Genomic DNA, 11,152 nt, shown 5'->3' on the forward strand with positions numbered 1-11,152 from the left:
CATTGCTAAGAACTTCATTTGGACAACTTTAAAGGCAATTTTCTCAGTATTTTGATTTTTTTGCACCCTCAGATTCCAAATAGTTGTATCTCGGCCAAATATGGTCCTATCCTAACAAAGCTTATTTATTCAGCTTTCAGATTATGTATAAATCTCAATTTCTAAAAATTGACCCTTATGACTGGTTTTGTGGTCCAGGGTCACATGTGTGATTTTAACCATTTTTTGCACATAATATATGCCTACATGGTTACATTCACTTTATTTATTTGTTTAATCCAAATACAAAATACAGAGATATATACCATATACCGCAAATCAGCAAAAAAAAAACAAGATATGAATTTTTGCTAGGGATGCACGATATATCGGCCACCATATCGGTATCGGCCCATATCGGCTCATTTTTTCTGTTATCGGTATCGGCCTGATAAGAAAATTTGGCCGATATCTTAAAGCCGATAAATAATGCATTATTTCCTTCAGAGACACTTCAGATGCGCGCTGTTCGTTTGCAGCCTTTTGTGCAATTGTACATTGTAATATTGTGTTTATTTGATGTATATCTGATGTATCTCATATAGAATGCGTTTGGTAAAGTTAAAAGAGCGCTTCAGTTTACCAGTGATCATCTTTAGCTCAGCACACGCAGCCCAAACAGCAGTGCACAACATTAATAACTATGATTGGGAATGTTGTGTATATAACATTCTAATGAGAACATTATTATAATAAAACGTTGTGAATTCTTTGGGTTTAGTTGCCGTGTTTCAGCGCGTTGTTATGGGAAGAGCGCATCCACAACAGGATCACACATTCTGACTATAGCACGCAATAACTGCATAATTTTGTACATATATAAGTTGTAATATTATGTTTATGTTGTATTAATATTAATCTCAGGATGCATTTCCTTGAGTTAAATAAGCTGCCAGCAAAACGCTTCAGTTTACCGTGTTCATTCAGCTCTTCAGCTTCAGCACGCGCAGCTCAACGGCTGCTATTTAAAACAGTGGTATTAATTTGTTACTTTTTCAAAATCATCGATACATTATTAATAACAACAACCACTTGTATTGTTCTCTTATTATTTTCATCAACAATATGGTTTAGTAATTAAAATCATTTAATTATTGTCCGTGCAGAGGCTATTCCGTTTTATTGATCTATGGCGCATTCATTTTGATTCTTTACACGTGTAATGATGTCCAGTGACTTGTTTGCATTATTTATGCATAATTTTATTTATTTGTAAGACTTTTTTATGACTAAATTTGGTAATGGGAGAGTAAAAATATTTTTAAAACGTACACCATTCAAACTAGGCTGCTTATGTTGAAGTGTTTGGGATGTGGCTTTTAATGATGAGACCTTTTTTTGTAATCAGGCTCTCAAAAAGTATATAACAATTTGAATATAGATTTATCGGCCAACATATCGGTTATCGGCTTTCAAAAATAAAGAATAATCGGTTATCGGTATCGGCCAAAATTTTCATATCGGTGCATCCCTAAAAAAAAAAAATTTTCATATCGGTGCATCCCTAATTTTTGCTCATATCACCCAGCCCTAACCTGAGCTATGCTATTTGCTGATTGGCTGACGCCTCCATTGGCACTTGAAAAGTTGAGAAATTTTAAACTTCTGCCGCAAGCAACGCTAGTGACGCGAAGCTGACAGACCCACAATTCAGTTCGCTAACGCATGACGTCACCCCTTCAAAGTAAACGAGAAGCATTAATGGCAACGCCCCGTGAGAATGTACCGTAAGAGACCCAATAGAGATATCCTTCTAAAAACGCACCATAACACTGTGATTCACTGACAAATTAGCCAGAAGTCAGTCATTTTCTTAACTTTATGCAAATGAGCAGCAACTACCAATGAAAGTGCAGACTGTGAGACACTAATGACACCTAGTTAGAAAAATTAGGTCTTGGCCTTTCCCACTGACACCAGGGCCTCAACACAACAGAAACACTCACAAACTCATTACCGCAGACCATCCGAATGAGAAGCAGGTCTCATTTACATGTGAGCATCTCATCCCTTGAGAGGCCATCATTCACAGTCTGTAACTCTAATTGATTCTCCAGCCCAGGTTTGACTGCTATGCTGCGGCTAGTATGTTTCCGCAAGCAACGCTAGTGACGCGAAGCCGACAGACCCACAATTCAGTTCGCTAACGCATGACGTCACCCATTCAAAGTAAACGAGAAGCATTAACGGCAACGCCCCGTGAGAATGTACCGTAAGAGACCAATAGAGATATCCTTCTAAAAACGCACCATAACACTGTGATTCACTGACAAATTAGCCAGAAGTCAGTCATTTTCTTAACTTTATGCAAATGAGCAGCAACTACCAATGAAAGTGCAGACTGTGAGACACTAATGACACCTAGTTAGAAAAATTAGGTCTTGGCCTTTCCCACTGACACCAGGGCCTCAACACAACAGAAACACTCACAAACTCATTACCGCAGACCATCCGATTATCGGTATCGGCCAAAATTTTCATATCGGTGCATCCCTAATTTTTGCTCATATCACCCAGCCCTAACCTGAGCTATGCTATTTGCTGATTGGCTGACGCCTCCATTGGCACTTGAAAAGTTGAGAAATTTTAAACTTCTGCCGCAAGCAACGCTAGTGACGCGAAGCCGACAGACCCACAATTCAGTTCGCTAACGCATGACGTCACCCATTCAAAGTAAACGAGAAGCATTAATGGCAACGCCCCGTGAGAATGTACCGTAAGAGACCCAATAGAGATATCCTTCTAAAAACGCACCATAACACTGTGATTCACTGACAAATTAGCCAGAAGTCAGTCATTTTCTTAACTTTATGCAAATGAGCAGCAACTACCAATGAAAGTGCAGACTGTGAGACACTAATGACACCTAGTTAGAAAAATTAGGTCTTGGCCTTTCCCACTGACACCAGGGCCTCAACACAACAGAAACACTCACAAACTCATTACCGCAGACCATCCGAATGAGAAGCAGGTCTCATTTACATGTGAGCATCTCATCCCTTGAGAGGCCATCATTCACAGTCTGTAACTCTAATTGATTCTCCAGCCCAGGTTTGACTGCTATGCTGCGGCTAGTATGTTTACAGAGACCCTCCGGGCGGCTCCAGTGATGGACATTACTGCAGTCTCACTGTCCAGGCAGCTCTTCCCATCCGCTGAACGTCAGCAGATGAATGAATTCATGGTGTAATCTAGTAGCCTTCACCACTGAACAACTAAAATCCAACGCAAAAACGGGATCGATTGGGGTTGCAAAATTCCAGGAATTTTCAAGACTGGAAACTTTCCATGGGAATTAACAGGAATAAACTGGTAATTTGCAAAATTGCAGGAACTGGGGACTTAAATGCAGTTAAGAAAATATCTTGCCGCATAATCTTGGTTAAAACAACCTGATTTAATCCAATTTCAGTTTAATTTCTGCCCTACACACTGCACTATCACATGCACACAGCACACTGCTTACTGCAGGGCTATTGAGGCCACACCCCCTATATGCACTGTGCTTTCCTCCATAACATGAACAGATCATTTCTTAAATCCTGCACACAAAACATCAAAATGTCCATCTTGGTAAGTATTCATGAAAATGACAAGAATATTACAAAAACTTTTTTTAAAACTTCCTTGTGCTGTGCGTAATATACTGTGCAACTAAATAGGCTATACCATTGTAAAAACAAATACACTGACTGAACAAACATTTAGGTGCGATAATAAAACAGAAGTCTAAAAATGACCCTCCCCCCACACGATCCCCTTGTCACCTAAGAGGGGGATTACCCTGCATTTTCTATGAAGCCACACTTGCACATTTGAGCCCAGAGACTACATCTAAGCTTTGATATTTTAAATATATTTGATCTATGGGATTCAAGTTTAACTAGTAAATACCAAAAAGTGTTTATACAGTAGCTAGCTAGCCAGTAAAATCAAGATATGAAAAGTCTAAGCAAGTTAGCACCATTTCATTGACAATTTATGAGGTATGTGCTAGCTAGCGGTGATGCTCTTTCTGCTAGCCAGTTTTCATGTTATCATACAGAAGGACAGTACTGGTCAAAAGTTTGGAAACATTATTATTTTAATGTTTTAAACGTTGCATATCTTTTGCTCATCAAGCCTTCATTTATTTGATCAAAAATACAGAACAAAACCGTAATATTGTGCCGTATTACAATTTAAAATAATGGTTTTCTGTTTTAATATAATGGTTTTCTCTGATGCAAAGCTGAATTTTGAACATCATTGCTCCAGTCTTCAGTGTCACATGATTCTTCAGAAATCATTCTAATATGCTTATTTATAATCAATTTTGGAAACAGTTGTGCGGTTTAATTTTCGTTTTATTCTTTGATAAATGTACAGTTAAGAAAAAGAACTGTTTATTTAAAATTTTAACAATACACTACCATTCAAAAATTTGGGGTTAGTATTTTTTCTCTTTGAAATAAATTAATACATTATTATTTATTATTAATACATTATTCAACAAGAATGTGTTAAATTAATAAGTGAAAGTAAAGACTTATATTGTTAGAAAATATTTCTATTTTGAATAAACGCTGTTCACTCATAATTCATCAATAAATCCTGAAAAAAGCATCACAGATTTCCCCCAAAAAATCCAAAAATGTCATTTTTAAAATTTGTATTAGTTTGCATGTATGTGAGACTATGATCAAACAAAATGTTTATAAATATATGTTTGTATATGATAGTCTTATAAATTTACCCAAATTTCCAAATAATTCCCCAAAATTCACATAAATTCCTGGTAAGTTTCAAATTTAGAATATTTCCAAAATTCCCCAGACGAAGTTCCCATGGAAAGTTTTCCACCCCTTTGCAACTCTAGTCCGGTGTTGTAAATGGATTGCAGAGGTGTGCTGTTGGAGTCGATAGCGTGTGCTGTGCTGCTAACTAGAGGCCCTCTTCTCACATATCTTCTTCACATATGCTGCATCCTGGGCTGCCTGAAGCAGCACTCACTATTCCAGCATGGCACATTCTGAATAAATGAAAAGCATCAGCGTAATCTGGTGCTGATCTACCTTCGCACTGGGAGTTCAGACAACGGACATGACTCTAGATGATCTGGGTCTTCCCAAAAGTCCTGTCTTCCACATGGCTCAGCTCGATTTTTTTTTTAAACTCATGATTCTTAAATATATTTGATCTATGGGATTCAAGTTTAACTAGTAAATACCAAAAAGTGTTTATACAGTAGCTAGCTAGCCAGTAAAATCAAGATATGAAAAGTCTAAGCAAGTTAGCACCATTTCATTGACAATTTATGAGGTATGTGCTAGCTAGCGGTGATGCTCTTTCTGCTAGCCAGTTTTCATGTTATCATACAGAAGGACAGTACTGGTCAAAAGTTTGGAAACATTATTATTTTAATGTTTTAAACGTTGCATATCTTTTGCTCATCAAGCCTTCATTTATTTGATCAAAAATACAGAACAAAACCGTAATATTGTGCCGTATTACAATTTAAAATAATGGTTTTCTGTTTTAATATAATGGTTTTCTCTGATGCAAAGCTGAATTTTGAACATCATTGCTCCAGTCTTCAGTGTCACATGATTCTTCAGAAATCATTCTAATATGCTTATTTATAATCAATTTTGGAAACAGTTGTGCGGTTTAATTTTCGTTTTATTCTTTGATAAATGTACAGTTAAGAAAAAGAACTGTTTATTTAAAATTTTAACAATACACTACCATTCAAAAATTTGGGGTTAGTATTTTTTCTCTTTGAAATAAATTAATACATTATTATTTATTATTAATACATTATTCAACAAGAATGTGTTAAATTAATAAGTGAAAGTAAAGACTTATATTGTTAGAAAATATTTCTATTTTGAATAAACGCTGTTCACTCATAATTCATCAATAAATCCTGAAAAAAGCATCACAGATTTCCCCCAAAAAATCCAAAAATGTCATTTTTAAAATTTGTATTAGTTTGCATGTATGTGAGACTATGATCAAACAAAATGTTTATAAATATATGTTTGTATATGATAGTCTTATAAATTTACCCAAATTTCCAAATAATTCCCCAAAATTCACATAAATTCCTGGTAAGTTTCAAATTTAGAATATTTCCAAAATTCCCCAGACGAAGTTCCCATGGAAAGTTTTCCACCCCTTTGCAACTCTAGTCCGGTGTTGTAAATGGATTGCAGAGGTGTGCTGTTGGAGTCGATAGCGTGTGCTGTGCTGCTAACTAGAGGCCCTCTTCTCACATATCTTCTTCACATATGCTGCATCCTGGGCTGCCTGAAGCAGCACTCACTATTCCAGCATGGTACATTCTGAATAAATGAAAAGCATCAGCGTAATCTGGTGCTGATCTACCTTCGCACTGGGAGTTCAGACAACGGACATGACTCTAGATGATCTGGGTCTTCCCAAAAGTCCTGTCTTCCACATGGCTCAGCTCGATTTTTTTTTAAACTCATGATTCTTTGAGCTGCCATTTCACTTCTAAAAATCTATGAGAAAGTCAGACAGAATCTGCACATTCTGAATAAATGAAAAGCATCAGCGTAATCTGGTGCTGATCTACCTTCGCACTGGGAGTTCAGACAACGGACATGACTCTAGATGATCTGGGTCTTCCCAAAAGTCCTGTCTTCCACATGGCTCAGCTCGATTTTTTTTTTAAACTCATGATTCTTTGAGCTGCCATTTCACTTCTAAAAATCTATGAGAAAGTCAGACAGAATCTGTGGACTTTTCCTGCACCGATTTAGAAATTTAGAAAGAAATTTAAAAAAGAAAGGAACTACTACTGCCACTAATCAATAATAAATAAAAACTAAAGATAAATAAATTATTAAACCACAATGATAAACAAGTAAATAAAAATAAATTTACACCACATTTACATCTGGTCACAAATACTTGTCTAAGCAAACCAATCCACTTTTTCATGCTAGGAAAACAGAACTCACTTTTGTGATGATGCTAATAGTTTGGGTAATTGGATTTCTATCCATCTTAAATGCAACTTGGAAGGCAATAACACTTGGTCAGACAGCTTCCTTCTAGGGCTGCCACTACCGACTTTTTATTTCGATTAATCTATAGACTAATTTATCGATTAATCTAAACGATTTCCCACAAAAATATTTTAAACTACATTTCATTAAACCAAATGAAATCCAAAAGTAAAAAAGTAAAGTGCAACATAAAATGCAAGCAGCAAGTGTCTCTCAGTCCAAATCACTGAAATCAAAGTTCAGTATTATAGTGTAAGAATGACAACATATCCACGTGTTCTTGTCTACTAACAATAAAATTATAATCAAAAAACGCTTTTTAAAGGAGTATTTACCAGAAATATTATTTACCAGAATTTATTTAGGAGAAAAATGTAAATGTGCAGTATTTCTGAAATATATATACACACACACACATATATTTTTTTAAATCAATTAATTGAAGATGTTTTTGATTATTAAAATTTAAATGGAACCATTAAAATGGAATCCAGAAAATAATGCAAAACAGAATTTGGTAAAGATAACTGTAAAACTCAATTAATTAAACAGGCTTTTTGATTAATACAATTTAATTTAACCATTAAAACGGAGTATAGAAAAATGAAAATGGAAAAAACTGAATTTGGAAATAAAACTGATTTCATAGTGCCCTATAATTATAATTATTTTTTTTGTGGTAATAAAAATGTTGGATATACCGAAAGTGAACAATAGCCTTTACAATTACTTAAAATACATATATAGTAGCAATGAGGCAATAATAATTAGTTCAAATAAAGTATCAAAAACAAGAAATCATATAGTTTTATTGGACAAAACTCTTAAAATACATAATGTATAATAAACAATAGAGCTAATGTACATTACGCATTACAACAAAGGCCTGCAGGGGGTGCCAACCGCCTGACGATTGTTTTTACACATTGCTGTGCGATCTAATACTTGTTTAATATTAACCAAGCACCATTTCATTCAAATGTCCACTTAATCTTTAATATTTGGCCATTTCTTTAGGACAGAAATGCTACAGCCATTGTAATTAAAAGAACATGAGGACATCAAAACGTGTAAACTCAAGAGTGAGGGTTTGAGCTTTTATTTTGAAACCGCGAGATAATGATGTATTCTCCTGTGTTTGCGTAGATTTATAAATTATTTACTTTACAAATCTGATGAAATGGCACACGTTGCATTCCCAGATGAACGTTATAATAAACCCAAACTCACAACAACATGCAGAGATGGAGGTTGAGACGCTCCACACATGTAAATGATAACAGTTCCTGTGGAACTACTGTGAACAGAGACGCTGTGTGACGCATGTAAATAATTAAAGCGCATATACTCTATTAGAACTGCATCGCATATAATTATTTAATTAAATCATAGCGTTTGTGAATTCACAATCATGCTTAATTATGATTTTTAAATGGGCTTAATATATCATGCAGCCTTGGAAAACCATGTGTTTTATACATTCTCGTCCGTGAAATGCACCACTTCCGGTATTTTGCCGGTTGGTCGACGCCAGCAAAAATAAGTCGGGTATTTTTAAAAAATCGAAGAGTCTAATAAAATCGACGAATCGCGACAGCCCTACTTTCTTCACAACACTGTATATTGGTACCATATCGATTTAGACTAATTTTACTGTCATCTAACATTTAAATGTAAAGTTCATCTTAAAAAACAATAATAAATGAATCCCCCGGTTTCACAGACAAGGCTTAAGCCTAGTCCCAGACTAAAATGTAAGTCTGAGCTGTTTCAACTGAAAGAAACTTGCACTGATTGGTCTTAAAATATATCAGTGCTTTTGTTTTTTCTCAAGAGGGACACCAGTAATGTTTTTTTGTAAGGCACGTTAATAAAAAATTACTTAAATGCCCTAATTGAACTATGGCCTAATCCTGGCTTAGTCTAAGCCCTGTCTGTGAAACCAGGCCTATACATTTTTAGAAAATCTCTTAAGTATTTATTATTCATACTGTGTATTATAAAGTTGTGATGCCTAAACTGTTGTAGCATTTAAAATGACTGAGTTTTAAGGTTTAATTTTTGTATTTATTTAGACCGTACAGAATGTTCAGCTGAATAAATAAATAAAAGGTGTAAATAACAGCTTGCTGGCAGCTGAAAGGCTCTGTTCGTTTTATTTTCACTTCCGAAAGATGAGGCTGCAGAGAATCAGTGGTTAAAGGTCATAGCAGTACAACCCCAATCTTTTTTGGCACTCCCGTCATTTTACTGACGACTGCTTCTATAATCTCGGGAGTACAGAATGTTCAGCTGAATAAATAAATAAAAGGTGTAAATAACAGCTTGCTGGCAGCTGAAAGCAGTACAGAAAGTTCCACAGATATTACGCAAATCTAATTTGACAAAGTTCTACACAATTTCCGTGAGAATCTGCCTGTGAGTGAATCCACAAAAAAATAAAAATAAATCAACATTAACACATTCCTGATAAGATATGTCATTTTAATGATCATCTGGAAAATCAAGACAAGACAAGTGAGGACAGGAATCCGGCTCTGTTCGTTTTATTTTCACTTCCGAAAGATGAGGCTGCAGAGAATCAGTGGTTAAAGGTCATAGCAGTACAACCCCAATCTTTTTTGGCACTCCCGTCATTTTACTGACGACTGCTTCTATAATCTCGGGGAGTTCAATGTGGGATTCACAAAACACTTGCTCTTAAAAGATGGCTCAGTACCCAGTTTATTTGGACCAGCTGGCTCCACTGAATGCAAGTATGATAAATAATAGATGTTTCTATTTTCTATCAAGCGTTCACGGAACTGTGGCAATGGGCGTATCATTTTCGAGATGCGCTGTCCGTGGTAGACCAATCACAACAGACTGGGCCATCTGACCAATCAGAGCAGAGTAGGCTCACAGAAAGGAGGGGTTTAGAGAGACTGAATCTTAGAACAGCTTTAAAAGAATTGTTGGAAAATGAGGTGATAATAAATGCATATTATGAGAAAACAAAAGCATTTTTTGACCTTGCATGTATGCAAACCTATTGTAGGAGACTCCCAAAAGAATATTAGGAACCTTAAAAAATTGCATAGTAGGGGCACTTTAAAACAATATGGTTTAGACAATTTTTACTCAGAAATTGCTGATACATTTCACTAACAATTACAAATAAACAGCATATAGACACGCTCCAACACCCTCCAATAATCAGTTTTTATAGTGTAGTTACTATTTTACCAAAACATTTTATACATTTAAAAATGGCACTGCAGAGACTAGATTAAATGCAGTTTAATTTGATTCTAAAACTGAACGGAGAGCTTGAATCAAATCACTGAAATGATCTGAATGAAATGACCAACTCCAACACCATTTTAAAAATAGTGTAGCTTAAATAAGAAACCCAACTTAAACTTTTTTTAACATACTCATTACCACAAAACAAACAAGAGTCTAGGTCTAGTGACATGCATAATGACACTTGATTTTACTTCTCAAATATTCAATATAAAATCGCTCAATCCTACTTCCATCACAGTTATATCACTATGATCTTTCCCATGTGTAAGTGAAAGCAACAAGATGCAGGGTAACTCCAGCAGCTCATACACACATGCCCTGCAATGCTCTCCTCTTGCCCAGAAAGTCCTTCATCCCACCACAATCCACAGCTAAAGACGTCAATGCTGCCGGCAGCCAGCAATCTGCTAAAAACCAGGACAGTGCTCCATTTATCGTTTCCTCCCATCCCCCCTCAGGATGCAAAGGAGAGAGATTCTTAATGCAGAGCACCACGGGCTGTTACTATATTCAAGTCCATTTACCCTCAGGGATTACGCATATGAAATGCTCCATAACACGTCAGGCAGGACGACCATTATCAAATGCAACATCTTCCATAATGACCCACAAACGGAGACGGGCGGCCATGACACTCACAGAGACCTCTATACTCAAACAAAGAAGAAAAGAAATGGATGCGAGTGGAAGCAGGCATAACCTTTCCCGCCACTGTGGACTGTAATGAACAAATTGAGGCTGTGACTCCAATTTTAAGGTCAGGAGGACTGAGCTCTGGAAAATTACACTTCTGATGAACTCATCACAAC

This window comes from Sinocyclocheilus grahami, unplaced genomic scaffold, assembly GCF_001515645.1.
Source record: "Sinocyclocheilus grahami isolate Dianchi unplaced genomic scaffold, SAMN03320097.WGS_v1.1 scaffold735.1, whole genome shotgun sequence".
In the NCBI taxonomy this organism is placed as follows: domain Eukaryota; kingdom Metazoa; phylum Chordata; class Actinopteri; order Cypriniformes; family Cyprinidae; genus Sinocyclocheilus; species Sinocyclocheilus grahami.